Source organism: Miniopterus schreibersii, assembly GCF_964146895.1.
Source record: "Miniopterus schreibersii genome assembly, chromosome: 19".
Lineage (NCBI taxonomy): Eukaryota > Metazoa > Chordata > Mammalia > Chiroptera > Miniopteridae > Miniopterus > Miniopterus schreibersii.
In genome coordinates, this window is record NC_138119.1 from 18,408,407 (window position 1) to 18,424,012 (window position 15,606).

General features: G+C 46.3%; 1 protein-coding gene across 6 annotated transcripts in view; it reads right to left on the reverse strand.

Moving 5' to 3' along the window:
* Positions 1 to 15,606, reverse strand: part of ASTN1 (astrotactin 1) — a gene marked incomplete at its 3' end in the record, with an annotated part of 238,558 nt that overhangs the window by 138,705 nt on the left and 84,247 nt on the right. The gene's annotated exons all lie outside the window — the stretch shown is intronic.

Below are 15,606 nucleotides of genomic sequence, written 5' to 3' on the forward strand. Positions count from 1 at the left end.
CAAGGCTTAATCCTGTACCTGGGGCGGGCATGTGCTCCCGACCCCATGAGGGCCATTCCCAGCCAACTTGCAGCAGCGTGACGACTTAATTCAGATCACCCTGTTCTGGGGTCCCATTTTTCTACTTGTTAATTGTGCTGATTTATTTTTTTTCTGTTCTTAACACTCAGTTCTATTCCATGGGAGAGAGAGAGGGGGAAAAAAAGGCTGGGAGGAACCCGGGGGAGAGAGTTAGAGCTGGCAGAGGGGAACAGGGCCCGTCTCTGCCTGTTCCTGAGCCTTCGCGCTCTCCTTCCTGGCATGCCCCCCACCCACCCACGTCCTGCGCTGCCATAAGTCCCAGCCTGAGTCCCTCTCTTTCCTAAAAGCAACTTTGCTTCCTCTAATCCTCAGGCATGTCATTCTCTCCCAGCTCCGAAAGCATATGGAGACATTTCTTAATCGATCTTTAATCCCTAATTCTGCCGTTTCTTGACCTGCAGGCAGAGACAATGTCTTAAAACTCCCCACAGCCCAGCCGCAGCCCAGGCCCCGCCAGGCTGGCGTCCAGGAGCACCCCGGCTGCTCGGCAAGGCTGGCGATGCTCACACGGGCTGTGGGGTCAGACCCCGGGCCCCCGCCTGGAAGCCACCCCCTCCGCTCCGCTGGCCCCTCGCCGCTCAGCCTCCCAGGGAGAAGTCAGCGCCCAGCAGGTGTCAGTCTCCTCACACCCTCCAGCTTCCTCCTGTCCTTACAAGGGCGGTTAAGTGGCAGGTCCCTGCTACTGAGCCACCATCCAGAGGACATTAGCTGTGCTTTCAGAAAGCGTGATGGCTGAGGCTTATCCAACCTCGCTGTCACTTGTACCTTTCTGTGCCATTAGCAAGCCGCTGGGGAAGGACGGAGTGCTCACTTCAGTGGACGCGGATTTTTTTCTAGTGAAACTCTCTGACCTGTACTTGGATCTGACCTGCACCCTGCTCCACAGGCCTCTGCGTGAATAGAGTCTCATCCCTTGAGAGGTCAAAGAAATGAGTCATCACATTTTATTTACTTATTTCCTCACCCGAGGATATGTTTATTATTGATTTTAAAGAGAGAGGCGGGGAGAGAGAGAGAGAAACATCAATGTGAGAAATACCGATCGGTTGTATGTGCCCTGACCGGGAATCAAACCCACAACCGCTTTTGGTGTACGGGATGACGCTCCAACCAACTGAGCCACCCGACCAGGGCACGTCGACACACTGTGTAACACCTAATTATAGGAAAAGCTGGACTACGTGCTTTACAAAGAAGATGATGTATAATTTGTTTTAAAACGTCCCTTCTCTTAGAGACCAAAGCTTTATTTTTTGTTTTTATTAATCTATGCATTATATACTTGCAGGGTGGGGTAACAGTAGGTTTACAGTTGTTTGTATGGAAAGTAATGCAATAATTAATAAATAATAATACAAGAATAAACTCTGTGTTTTAAGTACTCACTACTGCAAACCTACTTTTGCCCCGCCCTGTATATTTACATTTATCTCTTTCTGTAGATTGATTGCAGGTAGGAAGTTGTTCTTAAGTCCATCCTGTAGGTGGGGAGACTACATTTGCTTTAGCAAGTGGACCAAGCACTGTCAGGGCCAGCGGTTTCCAAGTTTTCTCTGCCACCCACCATGACAAAGGTGGGCTACCCACTGGGCAGGCGCCACAGGACACAGCAGGGCTGATGCATTTCCAGTACCAGCTGTGACTCCATTTTTTCTCTCTCAGTCAAGAAGCCAAACCTGAATATAAGTTGAGTGAGAGGGACCTGATTATAGGTCATTTATAATGTTGACTCCACTCTAATGGAAAAAAGGAAACCAGTCACAAGTGTCAGCACACCACCTACTATTAGTATCCAATTCACTTGCCACACTTTACAATCGATGGGGACATGGCCCTGTGGCTGCCAACTGCAGAGGTGTGAACACAGCTACCAAGGACAGGAAAAATAAGGATGTTTTATTTTGGGGGCAGCCTTGCTTTGCCCAGAGTCTGGGTCAGGGATTTCCCAGTCTCAGGTCCTGGTAGGAGGCCTCTACCTGGCATCACACCTGGTACCACCTTCATCCTTAGGCCACGCCCGTAACACTAAAAACGGAGGTTCTCACTCAGAAAAGTCTTTCACGGTGACGTTGCTCAGCGTGAATTAAAAATAAATAACACTCGGTCAGAAGTCTTGCAGGGCAGAGGAAGGGACACTGACTCATCAGCTGGGTCCTTGTTCCCACAGTGCCACTCACCAGTCAGGCAGCCCTTCGACCTCTCTGAGCCTCAGCTCCCTGTTTAGCCAGACTTGCTGAGCCCTCCTCAGAGTTGACCATTCACTCTCAGAGTCCCTCTGGCCTCCGAGCAAAGGCCCGGGCCCCACAAGGATCCAGGGATGCACGGTCACTCCCAGCAGGGCATTCACATGAGGGGAGACAGCCTCATGCACAGGTGGGACGAGGACGGGACTATGCACCAGGGACACACAGCACCACTCGACCCAGCCTAGGGGACACTTCCCAGGGAGGTCACGGGGTGGACTGCAAAGTCATGAGTCATTGGAAGCCAAGAGATATTTGAAGCCAATGGTGCAGCATTAGTGAAGTCACAGAAGAATTAAACAATAGGAGGGGTCCAGGGAAGATGACGGAGCTGGTCCATGTGGCTAGGACAGTGGAGAGGAAGGAGTGCTGGGAGCTAAGGGTCAGGCCATGAAAGGTTTCCCCCCTTGGAATCTGCCCTTCACAGTGGAGGGAACTACGTGAGGCTTTTCACGGGGAAGATGACACTTGCCTAGGAACATTCTCCTAGCAATGGCCTGGTGGCGATGAGAGGGAAGACGTGAGGGGAACAAGAGAGGCAGCGTGAACAGGTAGGATACCCTTGCAGGAGTCAGGGGCCCTGTATCAGTGGTGGTGCGGGGAGGGAAAGACAAGAGGGATTCTGGAGACTCTTTGAAAAATAAAATGAGCAGAGCTTGGTGCTAGACTGAATGACAAGGGCGAGGGAGGAGAGGGGATCTGGCAGGGGACATGCTGGTGGTCCTATACCAAGTGAGGCAGAGAACGTGGGGGTGGGATGGGGGGGTGGAAAGATAGAGGATGTGTTTCATTGGACCCATGTTGTTTGAAATGCAAGAGGGACACCCAGACAGACAGATCTGTACGTCAGAAGCTGGGGGGCAAGAAGAAGCCATGGCTGGAGATAGAGACAGTTGTGAGGACCAAGCAGAATAAAACATAATACAAACAAATTACACTCGTTTCACAAACACCAACTGGGGATGTTTCTTGTGTGAAACACTGGGCTGGAAGCTGTAAGAAATATAAAGATGAATCAGACTCAGACCAGATCCTGCCATTTGGGAGCCTGGAGACTGGTAGGAGAGAAAAGATACATCAAAATACCGACGCATTGGATGGAAATAGATACTAGCCATGAGAGAGCCCCAGAGAAGCCTCCCCTGCTGGCCCAGCCAGGAGGCATGGTCTCTGGTTGAAAGACTGGGGAGGGCCACCGGGTGGAGACATGTGAGGCAGGACCTGAAAGGAAGGCAGGATTCGCACACATGCATGGAGGGGAAAGGAGGGCACGAGAGCACAATGCCATGGCCAAGACAGGTCCAGGGATGGTGAGCAGAGGGGGCAGAAAGGGGGGCCTGGGAAGTAAGAGTGAGCAAGAAGGTTTCATGATAAAACGTAGTGTGTGTGTGTGCATGATTTTCAAGTGAAATAACTTTCTCCTTTCGACGGCTGTTCTTCCTTACAACCCAAGTGGCCTGGGATGATATGAGCAGGGAAAGGCAGTGCGGAGCACAGATGCTGGTGAAAATTTCTGGATGCGGGAGCAGACCTTGGAATGTGCTCACTGTATCATGCAGGAGTAGTTACGTGGCCCGCTTCCCACTCTAACTTTTTTCATTCGGCGAAATGGGTGAAAATGAACGTCAGATCCAAGATTGATCCAAGAGGCGAAGGCACTCGCCAGGGGCATGCAGGCGCAGAAAGCAGAGGAGGAAGGCCGCTGAGCATCCCGTGCCTCCGAGGGGACCTCGTGTTCTTGATGGAAATATGGTCTGGACTTGTCCCTGCCCCCATGGGGAGGCTGCCCTAGGACCCATGGGGCCACCTGAAGGGAAGTCTGGGAGGCGCCCTATGAGTCCCCACATTGTTATCCGGCAAGTCAGAGTCCAAATTCAAAGCGGACTTTCCCCCTAAGATATAACTGGTCTCCTGGGAACAGAGCATATAGGGCAACTGAGGCAGTCAGGTGAGAGAGCAATACTGAAACACTGACTCAGACAGAACCACTGCCTCTGGCTTCACCCAGGTGATTTTAGGCAGGAGAATCGAAGTCCTCTCCTGAGAACCCAAAGTCCCCCATAGGTGGTTCCAGGGTGCTCGTGGGACAGTTCTCCTTATGAAACCCTCAGGCCCTTCCTGTGAACCTGCTCCCTCAAGTGCTCCGGGGACCTCTCCACCCTGAGGCCCATCCCAGGAGGCTCCTGGAGCACCTCCGGTCAGCAGAGGCTGGGGCCATGTCCAGGAGATGGCTATGAACAGCAGAGCCGCCTGAGCACCGGGGGGCCAGGGTTAGCAGTTCACAGACCCAGGTGCCCGCAGACAGGCCCCACAGGGACATGGGAAAGGGCTCAAAGCCACCGAACTCCCTTCAAAGGATCAGCACAGTGGGCCGTGCCAGCTCCCTCCCAGGGCAGAACTGCTCCCGTCAACTCAACCTGCAGGCACACAAGCCCACCATTTCCCCACAGACCGTCACCATGCTCATAAGTGGGAAGAAAAAATAAAAAGAGCAGACTTGCTCCAGGGATCCAAATAAAGTTTTCTCATATATTGCTCTGAAGTCTGTTTTAACCAGGGATTGCTGGTGTCCCATAAGTCTTCACTTTCACTGAGAATGTGAGGGCTGAAGGCAGCCTGCAAGGTCATCCAGCCTGGGGTCGCCAAGGGGGGTTCCCACGCCCCTGTGTGCTCTTGGTCATGGGCCAGTGAAAGCCCTCGTGGGACACTTTCATTTTATTATTTGACAAACTAGCATTTTTCCTAACCTCGGTGGAAATAATGAATGATAACATCAAGCCCATGCATTTGTTGATATTTTCATCTAAGATACGGCTAAAATAAGTCCAACCAGAAAAAGCCAGTCCATTTATATAAAAACATTCAGAAGACAGGAATACAGATTGTATAAATAGATGGCAAAGGGGGGGGGGGCTAAAGTTTTGAGAATACCCATTTACATATGAGCAAAGGGAGGCTCAGGAAGGTGAAGGAACTTGCCTGAGGTCACAAAGCTGTGTGGGGAAAGGACCCTAATCAATGTCTCCTGACTTCCGGGTCGGTATCTTTAGCCAACCTTTAGTCACTGCCAAGGGGAGGAAGAGAGATGGAGTTTACATGAGCCCAGCTAGGTTCTCAGCCCGCATCACTGCTGCAGAAGCTCTGAGCAGGGCCTGGCTGGGACACATTGCTGCTGCAACCCCGGGTGAAGAGCAACGAAGGGGGTCGTGCCCTGGAGAGCCTGGGGCCTCACATGCTAAGGCTGCTTGTTCTGATTAGCAGAGCACTTAGGTGGGGGGGGGCTGGGGACTAACACAACCAGCTGACAGCCTGGGGACGGTGTCTTGATATATACACGCCATGACATTTAGGGAATAAAAGAGGTGCCTTAACATCACTGGGGATGCAGAGCCCTCTGAGTTTGCTCTGTGTGGCAGCTTACCTCATTTTGTAATAATGTGTCTAAGGCCTATAAGTGCCCAATTCTGACATGTTCACTCATAAATCCAAAATCTCCTGTGTCTTAGTCCCAAAGCCCTTCACAGACAAGATACAGGAAGGGAGGAAACAAAAGGTCGAACGCTTCAATAAACATCGCGTGTCAGGTCTCCCTCAGGGACCCCGTACAGCTCTGTCTTCTCTATGGTACTGGCGCAGAAGAACTCACCTTAAACAAACTTCGGGATTGGGAGCCAGAGTCCAGGGGTCCCAGATACTGCTCTGGGAAGCACCCCTGCTGTCAGCCTCAGTCCAATATATCAATAAACTGAGCACCTGATTCATCCCGAGTCAGAAGGGGCCTGACTCATCTCTATTGCTATTCACGGACGTCAGAATCCCAAATAGCAAGGCAGAGTCAAGCTGCTCCGCTGCTCCTGAGCTCCCCACGTTTCATAGGGACCTCCATGCAACCTTGAGGAGGGCCACTGACCTCAGGCTCGAATAGAGGCAAGATTCTTAATAAACTTCAGCCGAAACTTGAGAGGGTCACGGCTGATTTTACGAGGGGCGATCTTAAAATGCTTTGTCCACGCTCAGCTTCATCAGCAAGGCAGAGAGCTGCCACTGACTCTTAAAGTCCTACGCATCAGTCCCACACAAGCCAACTTGATCCTGACACGTCTGCAAGCATAAGTCTACTCCCAGGCGGGTGCGTACACTTCTAGTAGGTATTTGGCTTTAAGGGGCTGTTCTAACATATCTGGATTTTTTTCATAAAAGTCTACAGCTGAAATCAAGCAGGAGCCATCAGCCACACAGGGAAGAAAGCAACAGCATATTTGCTCATCGGTATCCTGTTTGTTCTTCTCTTGTCAAGTCTGAGAGTATTTTTGTTTTCATCAACCCTGGTCTTCACTAAGCCCTTAAGTATCTCTCAGGAGAGGCTAATGTGCTTACATGTCACCTGAACCGGTGGAATACCACATGCCTTGAATTTGTAGCAAGGGCAATCTTTGCCAATGCCTGCCTGAAGTGACAATTACAATCAATCTACGGGAGTCTGACAAAAACTAGCGAATTATTATCTTTACACTGCAAATACGACCCTGTCGCTTCTACCAAGTTATTAGATTTTAGTCTGTGTTTGGGCTCTGTGGACAAAATGAGGAGAAAGTGCTAGATCAGGGTCAGCAAACTATGGCCTCTAGGCCAAATGTGGCCCACTGCCTGTTTGTATAAATAAAGTTTTACTGGAACACAGTTACACCCATTTACTTACATACTGTGTATGGCTACTTTGGCACTACAATGGCAAGAGCTGGGTAGTTGCAGTAGAGCTCATAGGGCCTGTAAAGCTAAAAATGTTTACCATTTAGCCCTTCCTAGCGCCCTGGCCTACCTTCCTGCCATTATCCATGCTAGCGTTCCCTCTGTGGGCATACAGAGTGGCCACATCCACTATCAAACCTGGTCTGTCTCCAACCAGAGCTCATGGGTGTGATGGGTGTGGGTTTCAGGGCATATTTAAAGACAAACTTCAGGTCTGTGAGAGAATCCCAAAGCTTCTGATAGGGGCAGAAGGCGAGGGGAAGATAGCACGACCTGGACGAAAGGTAACAGCAGTAGGAATAAGGATTTGGGTTTTTCCACCAAGGCTGACTGTGACCACCACCCACCATTCCTTGACTTCTTTTCCCTGTGGTGAATGCAGTAACAATCTTTGTATGTGTGGCTACCTGGGCAGAGAAGGAATTCCCATAATGACATCATTTGGTTTGATAAAAAAATAAACTGGTGAAGTTCTTCCAGGGAAGCTGGGAGCTGGGCTTGTCATCCTAAACCATAAGACAGCTGCTAGGAAACCTTATAAACAATGAGGCAGAAGCGGTGTAACAATGCCCTGGATGTACGTGACCGCATCCTGGCTTTGTAAGGGGCTCGGTCCCTTGCCCTGATGTCCCCAATCGCCTTTGTCTTAACCTTGAGTGTAACTCCTCCAGGACTCCTCCAAGAGGTTGCTATGATCCCAGCTGCTTTTCTGCCTCCCTAAGGTAGTGGGCCTTGGGTAACACATTGCACACAGAATTGTTACAGGGAGCTTGCATGGCACCCCAAGAGCTTACCTAGTTAATATTTACTGGGCACTGCCCATGGACCAGGCATTGGAGGAAGTGATTAATAAAAATTATCTCATGTAATCATCAGAACAGCCTACAAAGTAGAATCCATTATTATTCCCACTTTATAGATAAGGAGGGTGAGTTTAGAGAGATTAAGCAATTTGTCCAAGGTCACTAAGAAATCTAGTAAGTGGGAGAACCAGGATTTCAATTGGTCTCTCTGATAGCAAAGCCCTTGCTATAAACTAGCACACTCAAGTTCAACACCATAGACTATAGTCCTCTCTGGCTTCTCTATGACCTTTGCTCAGAGGCAACCCCACGCTTCTTTGCAATGCTTGATCTTTTTGCCCAGTCTAGCTCTCGAAACTCTGAAGTGGCTCAGAGACTCCACCATGGCAACATCCTGCCCAATTCTCTATGTGCCTTCCCAACCTTCACCAAGCAGAGGGTTTCTGCTGCACTAGCTGAGGGAAGCCAAGGGATTGCACAGCCCAGGAAAGTGGAGAGACCAGCTGACCCTGGTGCCACCAAGCAGCAGGTCCTACAGCAGACTGAGGTCTGACATGCTGACCTTGAATCCTGGCTCCACCTCTGTGACCTTGATTCTGGGATTTGCTTTCTCTTAAGTCAGACTGGGGAAATGCATGTTTAATTTCACAAGGCTGCTACAGGACTTGATAGATATTATGCATGAAAATAACCTTACACACTGCCTGGCACACAGCGAGTGAAGTGATAGCTTCATTACTACGACTATTACCAGTTCTTAATATTGATTTGAACTCCAAAGAGGTTATGGCTCCTTCTTTCAAAAACATCTTCAGGGATTTTTGGAACTAAGTACTTAACAGTAAATTGTTGGCTTCTCTATCAAGTGAGTTAAATGGCTGTACAGAATATTACATCAAGTTGCTAAAAGGCATTAGTATCCTTGTGAAAATTCAGCCTCTTGGCTATTTCCCTTGCTGTCTGGAAAAATGGGGTAACTTAAGGCCTCTATGAGCTTCAAGAAAGAGAAGACCAGAATTGTAAAGAGGGTAAAAAAATGGAAAGGAATGGAGAAGACGGTGCGTTCCACCTGGCTCTTAGTTCTGCCAAAGGCCATCCTCAAATGTTAAGTATTAATAATACAATTGAATGTCCCTTGAAAGCAAAATCTTGTATTATTAATTTTCTATCTCCTTAGTAGCTAAAAAAAAAAGTTCCTGAAGCCTGAAAGGTATGGTTAAATGAAAGAATCAATATCTAAATAAATAAATGAGTCAACGATTCTTTTAAATCAATAATAGGTCAATAATGCTTTTAAAATGCTTTTTTGAGTTTCTAAAAATTTACTCTGAAACTGTGAAAGTATGTGTATGAAGAAGCTGAAGTTTACTGTTACATGACTTTCACTATTTTCCAGTTGGAAGTCTCCAACTGCCCTCTTCCCTTCCCTGCCAATAAACCCATGGCCAGCTGTGAGGTGGCATGGCTGAAGCCAAGGTGAGCAGGTGGGTTTAGCCAAGCTGAACAGATCTGAGCTTTTGGGGTTAGCTGCCTGGTGCAGTTACAGAAAGAAAGATCTCTATTCTACCTTGGTCGTGGGTCCTAGTGCTCATAGAGTTAGTAGTTTTGAAGTAACAATGGGGAAAAGTGTCAGATGAGGCTCAGCAGACAGACGTCGACAAAACAGCAAAAGCTGGTAAGAGGACAAGTAATAAACATATATTGGGCACTTACTATGGGCCAGGATCTGAGATGCCTGCTTCTCATAGAGTCAAGGCTCTGCCAAATGCATCAATCAAATCCTGCCTCTGCAAACTAACAGCTGCTTAATTTTAGGTAAGTTACTTAGCTTGTCTGGCCCTCAGTCTCCTCATCTACAAAATGGGGAAATAACTGTGTTGTGATGAAAATAAAAAATAAGCTAATATACTTAGTGTCTGGCATATAGTAAGCACAAAATAAGATGATGACAACGATGATGATGATATCACTTGATCCCCCTAACTCTCTACTATGACCATTGTATTGAATGACTAAGTCAGTCTCTGCTAAAGGAAGAGATTCTGAGCTGTTCCTGGGAGCCAACTCCTCATAACTAAAGCCAATAGAAGGTTAGGGTTACATCCACCTATGGGATAACTTGGTAGAGAAATCTCTGAACAAACAGGAACTATGGCAACTGGGTACAGCCATCTGCTTCTCTCCCGAAGCAGTAACAACAAGGGACAGAAAACAGGGACTGACAGCCATAGGAACAAAGTTGGAAACCTTGTAAAACTAAGAGAAATCAGGAGGGGTCATAAGTGAGGTGACTTGATGAGCAAATGGAAAGTACAAACCTATAAAAGCAATGAAACAGAGAGGGGGGAATTTACAGTCAACGAGATACAGAGAGTAATTCATAGCAACAGGAGCAACAGAAACAGGTGCAGGAGAGCCAAGCCCGTTGCTGAGGCTGACAGGGTGACGCGGATCCTGCACAGCCTACCAGTTCCAGGCTTCGTGAATTCTGCTGTTTAGATTTTGTTTTAATCAGATGGTTCCTCTCTCCCTTACCTCCATATGAACTTCTATATTAATAGTCTGTTGCAGAGAAGGCCTGAGCGGGTTCTCCATTCTTTAACACTGAAAAGTCTAACCAATGCATCCATCTCATAGGTGAGGTAATAAAGCTTCCGAAAAGGTCAGCAAATTACCTACAGTGGTAAAGCCAGAACCTAAAGCCCACCTTCTAACACCAAACCCAGTGTTTCTTTCCACTACATCCCAGCTCCCACTTCACAAGAATATGGGAAGGCTGGTAAGCAAGACAAATTAGCTGAGCTATTGAATAGCTAACAGACTCCCGTGTACCCGCAAGAGATGCACAGACAAAGTATGGTGCCAGATGAAGAGGTCTGCAAATCAAACCCTCCCTTGGCACTTGGAATAGCCCCCCTAGAGGAACCCTGACATCTCCAGTCTTTTCAGAGCAAAGACCTAAGAGCAAACGGCTTCTGTTGTTAGGGGTCTTGTTGATTATTTTAGGGACTGCCCCCCCATCTTCCCAAGGGGAGGCAAAGTACACAGTGATGACTCTGGCAGGTGGGCAGCATGCCTGTCAAGTCAGTCCAGCCCCATGAGGGATGATGGCTTGAACTGCTAGAAAAGTTCCCTCATTGAATCAGGACCTGTCTTTTTGTACCATCCAATATATTATTCTAGTTCTGTTCTTCATAGTAACACATAACACATTTAATTCCTTTATTTGATTCTTAAAGGTCAGAAAGATTGGCCCTGATAAATTAGGGCATCCTCAGTCAGAACTACAAAAATAATATCGGTTGACAATAAAGATGCAAAAATGACCCTGATTAATATTTTTGTAACATTTTCTGAAGGCAAAAGGTGTTGACAGAAAAGGTATCTTGGCCTCTCTCCCAGGCCCACGACCACTTAATAAGTACCTGGTCGTCTTGGTGGCACATGGTGATGACCACACTTGGAGCCACTCCTCTGCGCCCTGCAAGTGGCTGAGCTTAGGAGTGAAATGGAGACAGCTTCAAGCACAGCTGCATGTGATGCTCAGACAACTGGCCCAAACTCAAATGTAACAGTGAGAACAAGGATGGGTCCTTTGGCACAAAGTCATCTGCAGTCTTAGAAACACCATCCTAGAGGCTCCCGTAAGTGTTCTGTGGGCTTTGTGCTCAACTCAGCCCCCAAGGTTGTTTCCCCGCCTACAGCTTCCTGGAGTGTCCCTTCTGTTCCTGCGCTCTGGGGCTCTGCAAAAGCACCTGGTCTCTTCTGTCCCTGAACCTTAGTCTCTCCATTTTTATCCCTAAAGAAAACTCTGTGTTTTGGACTCACCAAGGGCTCCCAGAAACAAGGAGCCTGGGGACACCTGAGGAGCCAGCAGTGAAGGAGCCTGCAGACACTGGCCAATGGACTTCACACAGTGGGGGTTAGATGTGTGCAGCAGCACCCACGCTAGTTAATGGACTTTATCCTCAGGGGGATAGACGAATGCTCAAAGATTATTTCCCTCCCCCCAATTGTGAATTTGTACCTAAGAAAGATGAACTATAAAAGAGATTACCTACCAGTTGGAATTATCACTACACAATATATATCAAACCAAAGTATTTTTGAAAGGCTATTTGCTCTGAAAAATGCACTTAAGCAACCTGGATGCATATAGGGAGTCTATTAACACTGCCACCTTTAATTACAAAGATGAAATATATAGATAATATATTAAAATTCTATTAGACATCATTAAACTCTTTTACATACTTTAAGAAGAAAAATGTAGATCATATGGTAAATTAGCAAAAGTAAAATATGGAAATTTAAATCCACCCAGAGTCTGAATAGCCAATATAAAGCCATATTAAAACCCAATCTTCTCGGGAACAAACAATCTGCTTATTATTGAAGAACTCCCTGACTTGTGGTTGAAACTCAGACATCAATTTTCATTTGATGATTTTGCTTTCGCTTGTTCAAGAGTTTGCAGAAGATGATCCTTGTGTACTTTTGTAGTTTTAAATGCCAATTATCTTGCAAAATTTGAAATAAATCTCTTCAACCAAGTTTGAGTCGCGCAGGAGGTTCAAATACATTGCCTGACCCGCAGAGCAATGACATCAGATTTCAGGAGGAAAATCCAATTATTCCACACTAGGAAGAAATGGTATCTTTTTGGAAAAAAAAATTATTCAAAAATTTTAGGGTGCGATTGAAAAATAAGAAAAGCAAAAGGTTTTTCAAAGTTTGAAATTGCCCAGTCCCTGGCTGCGGTATTGGTTTTCTGCAAGCTCACGATTTGTTGATGGAGTATTTGTACTGGGCACCTTGGAGGAAATGACTTACTGATTCTCACTCATACAATGTCATAGGATACCAAAAGAAAGGTTTTTCTCTGTTTCTCATTCTCTTGTTACTTATGTTTTGTGTTTAAAACAAAACATGGTGAATGCAAAATATAAAAATAAACAGTGGTCTCTGCACTGAGACAAGATGGACGAAAAAAGTGTAAATACAAAATGAGAGAAATGTAAACCTTAAGGTATTTACAGAACCATTAATTTCCTCTGCACATATTGGAAATACTTAGGATTATCAGTTAAACTTTTAAATATATATTTTCTTAACAAGAGAAAAAAGGTTGGGTGTATTTGTGTTCTGATGATCACCTTAACTTTTCTCTTTCGAATTGCACTAATCAGGTCCCAACTAAAACTGTATCAATAGTGATCAGTATAGTTAATGCAAAATAGCCCTGCTATTGTTATTTCATAACTAAAAGGGTTTGGGCAATAAGATTTCATTTAGGTGCATTTCGCTGCCCAACACTGGTACTGGTCAAAGGGTTTTGTTACCTTCTTACATTTATAACGCTGTCATTCTGGATGCGTCAAACAGCTGCCAACCTTACATCAGAAGGAGACGGTACAAGGGACATCAGATAAAGTCTACCCATGTCTGAGTCTCTTAAGAAGACATAAGAGACTCTAGAAACCACATCTTCAAACACAATACCTTCAGGCTTGATTTCTAAGCTGAGGGCAGATACACAGCTTAGGACTTTGAAAGTGCCTCTACAATCAACTCCTAAGGATAGGCGAGGCGGTGTGGGAGGCGTGTGGTGTGGAATGGGAACAGGGGGAGGTGAGACGGGAAGCTGGGCTGCAGGGGACTCCATTGCCCGAACCATCTCTGAGGAGGATGGGAGGGCGTACTTCTATCTGCAGTTCACCCGGGAACCCCATTCGCCTGCAGAAGTCAGAGGATTGCCTGGATTTCTCACCGAGATGTGGGCCTCTCCACATCCAAGGGCCAAGCACAAGGCCTGTCCCCTCTCACCCTTTGCCCGTGGCCTTTTAACCTCTGCCTCCTCCAGCCTCGTTGAAAATAACTCAGTTAAAATGAAGCTGGAGGAAGAATGCCTTCCACTTTATTTGGGAAACAGAATGTCATTGGTGGTCCACCCTGGATGAGCAGTAGCATCTGAAGGAAAGATCTAAGGCAAAGGGATAAGGCTGACTTTTGCTCTCTTTCCATTTAAGTGTCCACTGTCCATTAACCCCTGCCCAGGTCTCAAATCCCCACAGCATTCATAATGTAGGGCTTCTCACAAGGGTTGTTATATGTTAGGGCACAACCTATTTCCTCACATGCTTTGGCATCCTTGATCAGTGTATTTCCATCTTCACTGCCACCTGCCCCCACAAATGTGTGCATGTGCACACACATACAAGCACATATAGACACACAGACACACACACACTTCTCTCGAGAACTTACTGGAATACCTCAATCTGAGGATAGACAGTGGGGTCCTTACTGCACTGAAGATATGAAGTAGCAACCAGGACAACTTTAGACTGTCTCACCAGGATCTTCGCTCTACTCCTCCAGCTCCCACTAAACACACCTTCTGACACGCTGCCTGTCTTAACCTCTTGTATTCAAGGTCTTTCTTTCATACAAAAATCATACCCAGTATTAGTTCTTGGGAATCTCTCTCTCTATATTTTTTTACCCTAAACATGTATTTGGTGTGACAAAGACTGGTTCTTTGACACAGTCTTGGACTAAAATGGTGGGGAATGTCTGGCCCACAGGCCAAAATCATTTGATCTGGCCGTGCCAAGGCAACCACAGGTGGGACTTGAAATTCAATAAATCTAGGAGCTTTTTTCATAGCTAATTTTTAAGTTGATAATTTTGTATGGCCCATGAATAATAGTATAAATATCCAAATGGCCCTTAGCAAAAAAAGGGTTCCCTATCTCTGGACTAAAAGAAACAAAACAAAATAAAAACCACCCATGACCATCACTGCTTCCCCACATATGGGAGCATGTGGATGGCTGGTGGGAAGTCTGCCACTGTGCCCTTTTCAATCAGACCATATTATTAATGTGAAGACAATGTGGCCTCCACATATGTTGTCCCAGTCAATGTCAGGGCTGATCTGGTGGACTGGGCTGATCTCACCACTCTCTGGAAACTACAAATGGTACTGAAGACGACCTTCTCTGAGACAGGCAACACTGGTCTTTGATTACGAATGTACAAGTAGGGTAACTCCCATGTTACAAACCTCAGTTAATTTGTAAATATGGGGCATAGCAATCTCATTTATCTGTCTGCCTTCCAGCATATCTGGACATTGAGATTTACCATTTGCTATTTAAAAACTCTTTTCTTGACCATATAGTTTAAATAAAGTAGCTTGTGTATATGCAGGTAATCTACTGAGCCAGTTATTCACGGGGACACAAATTGAGTAAGAAATGGAAGGATTACATTCTGAGATTTTATCAGAGATTTTTATGGGGAAATTTTCTATGCCAAGTATTTGGATAATGGAAATTTTTGTATACATAAAATGTGCTCAGTTTCCTCCAATCTGATACACAAAACTATACAGCATGTAGAGACGGTACCAGAATAATAGATGACTTAAAATTGAGTCCAAGACCTAGACTGGTTCTCAACTGAGTTTCCTAACAGTGGAATAGCCAGTGCCATCCATACATACAGCCCATGGCTAACCAGACAAGCCTCAACCTGCTCTCAGGCTACCCTAGGAGCAGAAGATGTATTGGCTTTGCCAATATAATACTAATGCATAAAATACCAAGTGAAATGGTATTTTCTACATCCACGGGGAAATACGTTCACTTATTCCACAAACATTTATTAAGCATTAAGTATGTGAGTGTATTGCTCTAAGCGCTAAGGCCACATCAGTGAAGAAA